Source organism: Bacillus rossius, chromosome 7, assembly GCF_032445375.1.
Source record: "Bacillus rossius redtenbacheri isolate Brsri chromosome 7, Brsri_v3, whole genome shotgun sequence".
Taxonomy (NCBI): domain Eukaryota; kingdom Metazoa; phylum Arthropoda; class Insecta; order Phasmatodea; family Bacillidae; genus Bacillus; species Bacillus rossius.
The window spans coordinates 58,551,491-58,564,425 of record NC_086335.1 but is presented as its reverse complement, the minus strand read 5'-3'; the positions used below and the strand labels follow the sequence as shown (position 1 = coordinate 58,564,425).

At 41.4% G+C, this 12,935-nt stretch overlaps 1 protein-coding gene across 3 annotated transcripts in view; it reads right to left on the bottom strand.

Moving 5' to 3' along the window:
• LOC134534122 (uncharacterized) overlaps nucleotides 1-12,935 on the bottom strand; it is a 259,877-nt gene that overhangs the window by 187,411 nt on the left and 59,531 nt on the right. For all 3 annotated transcript variants that reach the window (XM_063372209.1, XM_063372201.1, XM_063372202.1), the window contains exon 2: nucleotides 607-664. The gene's annotated coding sequence lies outside the window, so the exon portion shown is untranslated. The remainder of the gene's footprint in view (nucleotides 1-606; nucleotides 665-12,935) is intronic.

Genomic DNA, 12,935 nt, shown 5'->3' with positions numbered 1-12,935 from the left:
ATCAGCTCGTCAGTCCACCGCACCAGTTCCGACTGATCAGTCCACTCTCCTTGCACACACACGGCAGTTCCGACTAATATAAGTCCGAATTGTCAGTTCGGACTAGTCGTGTTTCTCTCGATGGCCCTGGGGCAGACCACACAGGTGGGGCGCCACCCCGCCACCCTGCTATACTGCCACTCTGCCACCCCGCCACCATGCTCCCCTGCCACTCTGCCACCCTGCGACTCTGCCACCCTGTCACTGCCACCCTATCACTCTGCCCCCCTGTCACTCTGCCCCCTGTCACCCTGCTATCCTGCCACTCTGCCACACTGGCACCCTACCACTCTGCCACACCACCACCCTGTCACTACCACACCGCCACCCTGTCACTCTGCCGCCCTGTCACTCTGCCCCCCTGTCACTCTGCCGCCCTGTCACTCTGCCGCCCTGCCCCCTGTCACCCTGCTATCCTGCCACTCTGCCACACTGGCACCCTACCACTCTGCCACCCTGTCACTCTGCCACACCTAAACCCTGTCACTGCCACACCGCCACTCTGTCACTCTGCCACCCTGTCACTGCCACCCTGCCACTCTGCCACACCGCCACCCTGCCACTCACCTCGGGCCGGCTGGCTTCACGATGCGGGAGTCGAGGAGAGCGCTGGCCTCATGGTCGCCTGCGAACACAACACAGCCGAGGTCAGACGTCAGAACTGCTATGTGGCACCGCCGCTCTCACCCGCCATCTTGGATAGTTACTGCTTTCTTATGGCTCATTATAGACTCGCGTGGGGGAAAAAAACTGACATCTATAAGTAAGTATTACTCAGCTGTAGGCACCCAGAAAGTGAACTTGGTTTTAGGAATATATCGTTACAATGGTGCAACTTTCTACATAGTTATTTTCATCATCCCCAGACCCTTAAAGCATCGTGTAATTAAAAGTTTATGTAATACAATGTTATAGTTTATGTATTAGATATAAAGTTTACATTATATATATGTATAGCTTTTTATGGGCTTAACCACCGCAAGTTTGCACAAATTACTTCTAGACAGACACATAAAATGTAGAAATGGAAAATCTTGGTACGGTAAAAAAAAAAAAAAAAAAAAAAAACACGCAATGCTTGTTACATTCGTAGAAATCTTTCTAAAACAAGAACTACTTAGGTATGCAAAACCCAAGATGGCGGGCTAGGTTGAGCCTTAATGCGTTAACAGGTAAACATACGGCGCACAAGGGTGAAAACACTTCATAAAAAAATTTTGATTCGGATTTTGGCTACACACCTGTAAGCAGACATGACAAGTAAAATTTTACATTCAAAATTGCCTTGTTCACCTTGCAGCTGGGCAAAGATATCAAACTTTTTTAAACACAACTCTAATGACTAGAGACCTGCAAAATTCGCGGATTCATTTGGTGATAGGCTAGAATTCAAACACATATACCTCTTAGATAATTTTGCTATTGGCTTACTGTTCATCTGGACGAAACTCAACCAGTTATAAACCCTCAACCAAAGAAGGATCGAATCACAGACAAACCAGCTTAGACGACTTACAAGTCGGCAGCCAATGAACTTGCGTTATTTGCCCGAGTGTACAGGGGTATGTGCAGTCTATCCTGAAGGCCATCGAAACCGCGAATTTTGCAGGTCTCTACTAATGACTTTTGCAGCCTTTTCAATGTTAGAGAATTATGTTTCTGCCAGTTATATTGGAAATAATTCACTGACGAATTTGGTACTGTGCATAGATGCGCGTGTGGGCAGTATCACCATTTATTAGTCCTTAGCTGTGTCCCGATTCGTTGCCACGAGTTATTTCAAGTAGATTTTACGTCAGAACTTCGATGCAGTTTTCAAGAACACGGTACCATGCATAATTTATATTTAATAAGAAAATTATTCGTATGTAACTTTTAAAGATCGCAAAGCATTCATTTAATCTCAATCTTACGAGTATTAATAAATTAAATTTTAATTAACATTTTTTTAAATGCATAAAATCAAAAGTTAAAATGTTCCATTCAGCACTGTAATGCATTATTTTAATTATACGAATAACATAAAAGGTCAAAGGTTAGTAGATAAGTTCAATAATAAACTTTTGATGGTTTGTTAGAATTTGAAACATATTTGAAGTTATATGTCCAACTTTATTTGATGGAGAAATTAAAAGCCATATTTAGAAGCATGTATTTTCCTACAAAAGATTTCCAGAAAACACTGTACCATCATCTGAACTTGGTTGAGTTTATTTCAGGTACATGTTTTTAATGCAGGTACACGAATCACACATACATCCAGTGCGGAAGCAAACACGTCCTAAATGGCCTGGTCAACTAAGGCAATGACTTCTCTTGCAGACGGTCACCAATCACAAGGAAGAAACCACTGGCGAGGGCATACCTTATTGCAGTCTAACGGGCGTCAAGAGTTTTTCGCGATAAAACAGATGGTCATAGCTAGAGACCCGGAAATTTCGCGGATTCTTCTGGCCTCAGGATAGAATTCAAAGTTATAGGTGTGCTCGACCCATGTTTACTTTCCCATTGGTTGATTTCTTAGCGAGAACATTTTTTATCCTTGTTATTTGGCACTACCTGATTCGCTTACTTCTCTCCTAGCTGGGCATCATTGGCTCACGGTCGTAGACGGGCGTGTCCAAACAACTGCGTGCCAATCATGAACACAGTGCGAGAGTGTGAAGGTTTGCATTCTAGCTTGTGACTTAATGAATCCGCGAAATTTCCGGGTCTCTAGTGATAAATATATACGCAAATTGTGTTTTCAACTAGGTTTCTGGACGCGGAACACATATAGTTTCCTGCACCCGCCGCTGTAATTCGCTGCCGGAGCAGCTACGTCGACTATAGAACCATTCCAATTGCAGACCGAAATTTTAAACTATATAATGAAATTGCTTCGATAAAAGCTAAAAAAAAAAAAGGCTTGATAAAAAAATACTAAACTCCAGATTTGGTCCTGATTTTCGACAAGGAATTTTATTAAAATACTGCCCATCTTTTTTTTTTTTTAAATTCACCAAGCCGTTAATACTGTCACGTTTCCCTTTGTCTTTGTGAACTCTGGTTCGTGCTATTCGCCACAGACGGCTGCACCGTGGTTACACATTTCCGTTCCACGCGACGTCCGTTCCAACCACGAGTGACTCCTGCCACATGCCGTACACCGAGAGCTCAGATGTCACGCGAGAGAACTGACGGCGTAGGCGAGCTTTCAGCAGGTGATCTGGACCGCAGCTTATGGATCGGACGACGCCACGATTCGACACCTGTTGCTCGCTTTCCAAGTCGCTGAACATTCCCCCCCCCCCCCCCTCCCAGGCAGCCGGCGCGAGAGGAGGACCCGCCGGAGCAGAACAGCAGAACAGGAGAACAGGAGAAACAAAAGAACAGCCACTTGCCACGATCCTGCAACGCTGCGTGAACAATGACGGCCTTCGGTTTCAAACTTGAACGGAGGCGCAAGCTCCAAACAAGTGGAACATGAATACTGTTGTTTTGCTGCGATTCCCGTAAAATAAACAGCTTGATTCACAAAAGTGAACAATGTTGTTTCACGTCAGTTACAGCGAATTATAAAGATCTGAAGAAAGTACTGATGGCATTAATCCCTAATTACATGAAACTAGTGTTACACGTTGAAGAAAATTTAACGTGAAAACGTTTTTATAAAGGCTTCCATACTAAGGTCCCGCCAGTGTTAGCGATAAAACGTTTTTTGCTGACGCAAAAAAAAAAGTTATATATCTCGTGACTCAAGTGTTGTATATATTCTGAAAATAGTACGTTGCCCGTTAGTGCACTTACGCCATCGTGCGCCTACGTCATTGAGCGGGGAAGGGGGGTTGATAAAGTGCCTCGAAATTCTTTCTGCGCGACCAAAGAATTAGTCATAACTCCGGAACGGAAAGGGTTTCAAGAGTTATTTGTGCGTCGTCGTGTGGATATTGAGGTGCTATAAAAAATTAGTTACGCAAAAAAAAATGTTTTCGAAACGTTTTAAAACAGCTTGTTTCAGGTAATGCCAGAAAGGTTGGTCAGGTTAACGATATTTAAAATACAGTAAAACATCGTTTATCCGGATCTGCGTAAAATCGAGATAAAATTATTAGACATTTTATTTAATGTTCACATAAAAATGACAATTGTATTCTTTACGTATGCAAACAAAGACGGTTAGTACACAATCATGTACCTGATCGTGCGTCATCCAAACGCCATTCATGTTAGTACGTAGAAAATTGTTACATTATTAATTACTAAATAATTAAAGTAATTTGAATAAACATTCAGCGTATTTATAGATTTTAATTATTGATTAAAATTTATCACGATAATTTTACTAGATTAAATTTATACACGTGTTTTTATTAAAATGTAATATTGAGCATTTGATTAATTTTTTTTTAATTTGATTAAATTTATAATTTATCAAGTCCTTGTATGATTTTATTTCTATTAATTATTTGCATGCGAAATTAGAGTTAGTTTTTCTTTTTATTACTCCAAGTAGGTGGTGTAACTTCTACCGCTCGCACATAAGTGAAGGCACCAAAATATTTTATTTTTTTTCCGCAGGCGTCGCTAGTCTGGGGGACAAGTTCCGCGGAGTTAACCGCAGGCCAGTGACAGGGGGAAGGGGGAGGGGGAGGGGGAGGGGGAGCGGGCGCGTGACGCACTGCGTGGGTGTCGTAGGGCCGGGGCCCGCTCGATAGCGCGCTCCGCCCTTGGCCCTTGGCCCTAGGCGCCCTCTCCAGGCCAGCTGGCGCGGGCCGGGTCAAGGATGCCGCTCTGCCCCTCCGCCCCTCCACCCGTCTGCCTACACACACTCCCGCATGCTCGCAGCCTCTCTTCCCAGCGCACTGTCCGCTGCCCTTGTGCTTCATCACACATATCATGTGTCTGAAACACTGTCATTTGGAAAGGTAGTAAATATTTGGAATGAGAAATTTCGAACCAAAATTTACTTGTATTTTCAATCAAGAGATCGCGTGATAATATTTTTTTTTTTTTTTTACTTCTAAGTGAAAGACGCCACCCACCTTGGTATAATAGTTTTTTTTTCCAATATATATATATATTTTTAATTTTTAAATAATTATTTTGGACACACACAACTTGCTACTGTGTGTCCAATGTAATAATATTCAGTCTATTTTCCCATTGCAATAATAATCATCGAAAGAACCTGTACAAATTTTATTATCTTACACACGAAATACAAAGTAAATTTTTGTTATTAAAAATGACCTACTGCTGCAAGTAATTTTTTCTGACAAAACACATAAATTATTGGTGTTAAACATTAAAATTTTTTTGTTCAGAATGAATACAACTTTAATAATATTGTCAATATATACTATTTTAAAGTATTTGCAAAAAAACTAATCGTAAAATTAAAAATTTATATACTTATAAAAATTTATTATAATTAACGGAGGTATATATAATAAAAAAATGTTAACAAGCCGGGTAGTATCCATCTTGCAACAGTGGCATCATTTACTCTGTACTGCAAACTAAGAGTGGGACGCTCTATAGCACTGCGCAAATGGATTACAGCCCCGCCTCATTTTCCAAAATGTACAGTAATATATTACAATACACCAAGCGAGCGTTCGAGACCTCGAGTGCTGCTATGCTAAATAAAACTAAAATCAACAAATAAAATCCACAAACTCAACTTTTTTGACGTTACAACGTCTAAGAAACCGATGAACGCCGGCTAAACGCACGAAAAAGTGTCCCGTTACGCACGTTGTCCCGTTACACTGTGTCCCGTTACGCTCATTGTACGCTTGCGCCGCATATATCTCTTTTACACTCGATTGGAACAACCATCGATTTGACTTTTTAGAGGCACATTAAACTTGAAACACTCCCATTCGTTTCCTACTTTTCCTATCATCGTCCTATCCTTAACAGAATAACACAGATTGGAAGAAGTTAAATAGCAAACATGTATAAAAGTTATAGTTAAAATAATCTCTTCGTTAAAGTAATAAACATATTTGAATTAATGAGTGCAAATAAAAGTAAATTTATCAATTAAATTGTAAATTTCATTTCACTCTTTCTTTGTATCCATACAAAATAGTGATAATTCAATAAAAATGATTCAATTTTATTCCTAAAGGTATCATTTCATCAATGTTTTGTTATGACGTTATCACGTTAAACTATCGTCCGTAAACCGACTTTACAGACAATCAATTTTTTATTACTGCAATTACTACCTAAACAGAGGCAATGGGCAGCATTCCTTCGCACGGGACTATTCGCGGGCCCGCGGTTCGATGTCCGGCGATGCATCCGAGCCGTCACTGCGAGGACACTGCAGCTGCGCGCACGGGCAACTCGTGTACTCGGCATTTCACTGAGCTGTGATGCGATGACTGGAGATAGATTTTGCCCGGCGAAAAAGAGTTACGGGTCGAGATGTCTCGCGATGTACAGCTGTTTTGAGCTATTTACATTCTGACAATTTATTTCCAATACAAAGACAAAATATTTTTACGGATATAAATAAGAATTTATTTACAAGTGTAAAAACGTTGCTTATCCAAAAAAAAATATATATATATATTGTGAATTTTCAAAAACATATCACTTCGTGACGTTTGCGCATCAAGTTTTTTTTATATTTTTTACAGTGAACCACCTCCGAAAAAGAGATATTTGATCCTAGGATGCACAAGAAACTGGTTATGTTTTGTATGCTTGGGTATACTTCCTGTTAACGCACGTGTTCAGCTGACAAAACATTTGTACAAACAGCCTCACGTCGGATCGTTCCTCACACTGCCTGAAGCTTTCGTTCCCAAAACCTGTTAGATAAGAGCACTTTATTAGAACCTTCAGTAGCCTATGCCATCCACATATTTATTTTTTTAAGTTGTATTTATTTTTCCGTGCTGTTTTCTATTGTTACTATAATATTAGTACGTATTTTACTTAAAATGTAATATTTTTATTGTTGTATTTTCCCCTAATGTGGGTATGTATATTTGATGCAAATATTAGCCACGTAATAATGGTAAAAACAGTCAAAGCCTGAATTTAGCAGCGATTAAAAATAAAGATATACATTATGGCCTGGTAATGATTCTTGAATAAGAAATCCTACTTTTTTGCCAGACAACTGCAGCTCGATAACTGTAATTTCTTTATTTCAGTGAATAGAATTTCGCCTAATTAAATCGCCGATTGTAGCGTGATGTGTGGTGGGGCTTAGCGATCAAGATTTTTGCTTGAGGCCGAAACTGGAATACAGTTTGTCCATAAAAGTTATACATTTTAACAGAATCAACTGTAAGCGTCGTAGTGTGTTGGTTCAACGTCACAATTACAGAGTCTACGTTCCGCCGCTACCTAATGATTCGCCAGAGTTGAAGACACATAACTGAAGAGGCTATTGCTTCCATTTCTCCGGACGTGTTAACCAAAGTGTGGGAAGAATTTATTGGAGTGAAGGTTGGATGTAATGCCGTAATAACTAAAGGTGCACATGTTGAACGTTTATAAAAAAAAAAAAAAACTAGGTTAGTTTACCTCCATTTTGATGTTTAATTTGTTTGTAAATAATCCAAACTAAACTGTTATAATGTACCGTTGAAACTGGGACGTTCATTTATGGACGCCCTGTACTGTGCGAGTTACAGGCATAAGTGAATGCTGGTGATCGACGTTCTGGTTGGTCGCGCTGGCTTCCAGCCAACCAGCAGCAGCCACTAAGAGCCTGCGCCAGATAGCTGCTTTCATCTCTACGAGCGCCCTCAGGAACACTCAAGCAGCGGTGTCTGCCCGGGCGCAGAAATAGCTTCCGAGCGACACCACTCCTCGGACAATGTATGTCGTGTGATCAGAATCACCAAACTTCCAGATGGTTTTAATGGATTTCATTAATCCCCGAGTTATTTTTTTTTTTTTTACAGTTCTGAGTAACTTGTTAGCTTCGGCTATACCTGGCATTCGCGCTAACCTGAACTCTTCAAAATCAACAACGAGAATTATTCGCACTTTATTAAACTTGAAGATGATTCGTCAAGGAATTAAGGAAAAAAAGTAATATTTCCATCGCCTAAAGGTCAGTAAATTTAATTTTTTTCTAAATACGGACTGTATTATAATTAAAGTAAGTTTGTAAACATTTCATGGTTTCATGTAATCCACGAGGAACAATTTGGCTTTTGGTAATAGCTATGATAAGTGTGGGACATAATTATTTTCATACAAATTAGAATAACAATGGGCTTCGTGTCCGAGTCGCTTACTTTAGAAAAGACTTTACTCAAAAATTCAGGTTTTCTTAAGGAGACAAAAAAGGAAATTGTTACAGCATTAATTTACTTTCAAAGAATTTAAAGTAATACCATTTGTGGAAAAAAATGTGTTTTTTCAGGTTTATATTTCTACTCTCCTGAAAAGGTTTCTTTTTGGAGAAAACAGCTTTCTTTTAAATGAGCGATTCAATTATATATTTGTTTCCAACAACAGTAGAATAACTTTGAGCATCAAAAAGGTCTAAGGATCAAGAACGGAATGTGATTCGTCCTCTTCTTTGATGAGGGTATTATATGGCGCATTCCTTTCCTTCACGTGGATTCGGCTAGCTGAGGACTCTCGAAAGGTGACTCCAACAAACATTCAGATCTTATGCACCTGTTGAACCATGAAATGCAACACGAGTTGAGTACACGCTGTTCAAAGATAAGGTGATACTTTTTTTTTTGTTACGGGTGCCGCAGGAAACATCCAGACCTCGACAGCTGAATGTTTTTTTATTAACTAAAAACTTATTGATGCATGATTACTAGAGACTGGAAAAATTCGCGCTTTCGATGACCTCTAGGATACACTCCACAACCCTCTACATTCTCAGGCAAATGCCACTTGCTCATTGGCTATTGACTCTTGACACTTGTCAACTGGGACGCTTACGATTCGATACTTTTTTGGTTGAAGGTTTCCCATTGGCTAAAAGTCCTTCAGATAAACTGTAAGCCAATCACAGAAGCAATATAAATGTACAGTTGTTTGGATTCTAGCATATCGTGAAATGAATCCGCGAATTTTTCCGGTCTCTAATGATTACCTAGTCTGGTGGGTGCTACGCGAATGCGTCGGTCACAATAGTGAGTTGTCAAAGTGTGAATGTGGCGAAGGTCTGTGTTCGATTCCAGAACTCTAGCGTGTGACACGAGTATTTCAGCACAGAGCAAGATGATTGGACCAAGTGGCTCCTAACAACTTTGGCCCAATTGACTTTTGGGGCAAAGTTACTTATTTTCTTAAAAAAAGTTGTTTTTGGACTAAGTTTGTTCCACGTGACATGTTAGTGTTTACCCCTTGCTATTAAAAGGGTGTAAAACGAAAATTATTATAAAAAAAAGCTCGTGTATCCAGGGGGGCGAAAATCTGTAGGATCCAGGAATAACCGGGGATAATTCATGTTTCAACTACGTTTTTTTTTGAAAACTCAAGCGGAAACCCCCACAGGTTTTTAATCCCAGGAGGGAGTTGTATTTAATCCTCCCTCACAATTTATGCCCATCAATGTAACCAATTTAACTTGGAAGATATTACTTTTGGTTTTGATGTTTTGTTACCCAGTTGTCGAGGTGTGAGTGGGCGCCCCACTTGCCCGCCGCGCGGGTAACACGGTTACCACGGCTTGCTGGGGGCGCGCGGAGCGAGACCCCCCCTCCACCCTCCACCCTCCACCACGCCGAGTGGCCTCGTCAACCCACATGCGGCCAGAGACGGCTGTCTACCAGAGGGTGCGCTCACTGCGGTCCTTCCCGAGTTGCTATACGCTGTACCGAGCCTTGGGGCACAGGGACAGCACCAGGAGGGTTCCTTACCTTCCAGGATTAAAAAAAAAAAACTGGAGAAAGACTAAAAAAAATTATAGCTACAGAGATATTATTTCAGCAGGATTAACAATTTTAATCGTTAAGAGGGCTACAATAATGTATTTCTTCCGCATGATACCCAAAATTATCTCCTACACAATAGCTTTTCAGGATTTGTGCTTTCCAAGTGTAGTTGAAACTTCTAATGCCGGTTTGCACGCGTGCTTTTTTTTTTTTAGCACGCCTTTCAAACAAACGCGATATGCTTTCTTTTATTTAATAAAATGTATGCATTTATGATGTGTTTTAATGTAATCATGGAAAAACTGACTTAAGAATTCCGCTGGCTTTCACCAAGCCAAATTTTTACAAATATTTTTATGTGTTAACGATGGCAATTTTATGTGACTTAATTTTCTTTTAAAGAAATTATAAAGAAAACGTACTCATCAAAAATGATAAACTAGTTATGTTGTACCAAACCCCCCCCCCCCCCTTTTTTTTTCTCTCCGCTATTTTACAAAATCCTGGCTATAGCCCTGTTGGAGGAATGAATAAAACCTTACAAGCCACCGCATTTTACTAATATTTTCAAATTACATACTTATTTCACTTATTTTTAACTTTATGAAACTCTGAATTTTGTTTTAATTTCAAATAAAATGAATATGTATTAGCCAAACGTATAAAATAGCATGGCGCGACGGTAGCGTCCGGCGTTTTAGCTGCAAGGTTACACTTTCAGTGATTGGCATATTTGTGAAGTAGGGCCTATTCGTGAATTGTACGTGTGCTATGTGTACTTCCACAAGTACAGAAGACCAAAAAGGAGTGATAAGTTTTTATTCAATCTCAAATAGTCGTATTAGCTACCTAAATAAAATTATACAACGCCATAAGAATAAGCTTAGGGGCGCTACTCCAAAAGATAATTAAAAAAAATCCCTCGTTTTCCCAAACATATTTTATACAAATTTTAATTATTTACTGCATACCAACACTGAGGTGTTTTGTTCTTTTAGCGAGCGGAAGAGCGTTTTGCTTTTTTTTTTAAGGAGATGACTTTGACAACATGCTTTTTTAACAAAAAAATTATCATCGGACCATTAGTTAATTAAGTGAATAAATGTTTTACTACTGTGTGTTTGGTTGTTAACATGTACATAACGCTTTCAGCATCAGCTAAGATACCAGTATAACCATTCTTGAATTTTTTTTCAGTTTTAGTATACATTTAAATAGCTGGTAAAATAAGTGTTATTTGTTATGCGTTATAGCAGGTTTTTAGTGGGCTATGCAACCCGCAACATGCAAACTAAAAGCTGGTTCTGTGGACGTTTACCCCAGCTCACACAGTCGACCGCGAGGTAGCGAGGTACCTAGCGAGGTGGCGAGTATGTAAGGTGGTGAGTATGCAAGGTGGTGAGTGTGCGAGTTGGCAAGATGGTGAGTATGCAAGGTGGTGAGTGTGCAAGTTGGCAAGATGGTGAGTTGACGGGGTGGCGAGTACGCAAGGTGACGAGGTGGCAAGGTGGTGAGTATGCCAGGTGGCGAGTATGCAAGTTGGCAAGATGGTGAGTTGACGGGGTGGCGAGTATGCAAGGTGACGAGGTGGCAAGGTGGTGAGTATGCCAGGTGGTGAGTATGCCAGGTGGTGAGTATGCAAGTTGGCAAGATGGTGAGTTGACGGGATGGCGAGTATGCAATGTGGCGAGGTGGCAAGATGGCGAGAATGCAAGGTGGCGAGTATGCAAGGTGGTGAGTGTGCAAGTTGGCAAGATGGTGAGTTGACGGGGTGGCGAGTATGCAATGTGGCGAGGTGGCATGGTGGCGAGAATGCAAGGTGGCGAGTATGCAAGGTGGTGAGTGTGCAAGTTGGCAAGATGGTGAGTTGACGGGGTGGCGAGTATACAAGGTGGCGAGGTGGCAAGGTGGCGAGAATGCAAGGTGGCGAGTATGCAAGGTGGTGAGTGTGCAAGTTGGCAAGATGGTGAGTTGACGGGGTGGCGAGTATGTAAGGTGGCGAGGTGGCAAGGTGGCGAGTATGCAAGGTGGCGAGTATGCAAGGTGGTGAGTGTGCAAGTTGGCAAGATGGTGAGTTGACGGGGTGGCGAGTATGCAAGGTGGCGAGGTGGCGAGGTGGCGAGGATAGAGGAGTCCGCAGCAAGGCTCTCGTCTTGCAAACCGAAGTCGACTATGGACGGCCCACCCGCCAATTACCGTCAACTATCGGCTCGATCGTAGTCCGCCGAAGATTTTCTCTCGTAGAGCCGTTAGAACGTGACGAGATAATCAAGGGGAATTCAGGGTAAAGGGTGCACGCGCTATATGCGCGGAACGCAAACTGAGGTACAGACATAAACCCGCTACAACTGTGGTGTCCTAAGTCATGGGGTACATCACGCAATACGAGCGCATTCTCTGTAGGTCACTTAAAAAAAATGTAAAAAAAATATCAGGAAATTTTTTTCCTATAATTTAGCCTACACACGTAATTAGAGTCAGAATGGTGAGAATTATTAGTACCGCTATAAATAAATTTTGAAATTCACCGCACCTAAATCTATCTACACAAATATACATGTAGCGCAAGCACCTAAACGCTCTTCATGTGCCGTCGCCTTTTTAAAACGAGTGTTCCTTTTTCTCGCAACCTTGACGTTTATACGTTACTCTTCAACTTTATGTCATGAACCCATAATCTTGGCAAACGTTTAAAAAAACTCATCACAGGGAACCACGATCATAAAATCTTCTTCGCCATAAGGACTTATCATTTTAACAACATGTACCGCTACTTCACGTGTATGACGAGCTGTTTGGCAGCTGCGTGTTTCTGAAGGTAAGGCCCGAGCAATGCAACAACGTTCGCAAATGGCGGGGCGACAGAAAATTGCGAAACCAAGACAACTCTGGTTAAGGCGGCGAGAGTCGGAGAACGGACACCTGCAGAGCTGCAGGTGCGAATGGCAGTACGCCTGGCCGCCGCGGCGCGGCGCTGCGATCGCCCGTCCTCTCAGCCAGTGCAGCGGCGCCTTGATGCGCGCGGAGTCAATACAC